This window comes from Mauremys mutica, unplaced genomic scaffold, assembly GCF_020497125.1.
Source record: "Mauremys mutica isolate MM-2020 ecotype Southern unplaced genomic scaffold, ASM2049712v1 Super-Scaffold_100214, whole genome shotgun sequence".
In the NCBI taxonomy this organism is placed as follows: Eukaryota; Metazoa; Chordata; order Testudines; family Geoemydidae; genus Mauremys; species Mauremys mutica.
The window spans coordinates 332,194-333,120 of record NW_025423289.1 but is presented as its reverse complement, the minus strand read 5'-3'; the positions used below and the strand labels follow the sequence as shown (position 1 = coordinate 333,120).

At 43.6% G+C, this 927-nt stretch overlaps 1 non-coding gene across 1 annotated transcript; it reads right to left on the bottom strand.

Annotated features, from left to right (window-relative positions):
* Positions 1-392: 392 nt before the first annotated feature.
* Positions 393-464, bottom strand: TRNAY-GUA. The gene has a single exon. It is a non-coding gene; the product is annotated as a tRNA-Tyr (tRNA).
* Positions 465-927: the final 463 nt, after the last annotated feature.

Below are 927 nucleotides of genomic sequence, written 5' to 3'. Positions count from 1 at the left end.
TAACAGGGAGTTTGGTAAATCCTGGTTATTTTAGTTTTGTAACAGGCTCCTGTCCACCCCCAGTAGAGTTTTCAGTCCCAATGGCAACTTACTTACCAAATGTAATACAGACTAGTCCATGCCTCCCAAGTGGATGTGGTTCTTGTTCTTCTGCACATTGTAGCCCATGGAGGCCAAGGACCTGCAAATGTATCTTCATGTGCCTTTGTTTAGTTGATGAAAACAAACCTAGACACTTAGAGGATTGGAACTGATTTCAGCTGGGGGACATGTTTGCTAGGTGTTTATGCATTTGCACAGGAAAACATTGAGTGTGTCCATTCATTTCAGGGATCCCCATTTAGTGAAGCTCCTGAACATAGAATTATTTTTACTGAAGGAACAGGTTTGTGAGAGAGCACTTGGATTTGAACCAAGGACCACTTTATCTACAGTCAAATACTCTACCACTGAGTTATACCCCCATGACATTTGCATAGGCAAGTCAGTGATCTTAAGGCTTTTGAAGGACGGGCTCTGCCTCAGAGAGCTCCTTTTCTATTCCCAGACCACAGGGGGTTTAAAAATGGGGTTTGATTAAACTTTATATACACATGTAGACAGCACAGCTTGCACACCCACCAGCATAGCTTCCCCCAGTGACATAGTTACCACCTCTCGGGGAGATGGGTTAACTGCACGGATGGGACAGCGCTCTCCCTTCTGCTTAGAGCAGCTTCATTATTTATGAATAGGTGGGAAATAACCTCCCTGTTTAGGTTCAAATCCTAAGTTGTGGTTCTTTAGCTTCAATGGAGCTGGGTCTTGTCTTACTCTTAAGCTATTTCTACATGAAAGAGTAACATGGCTTTAGTTAAAATGTTTTAATTGAACAGCTGTTGCATGTCCACCCTCTGCCCCTGTGTCACCAGAGCACATCCATGCTAG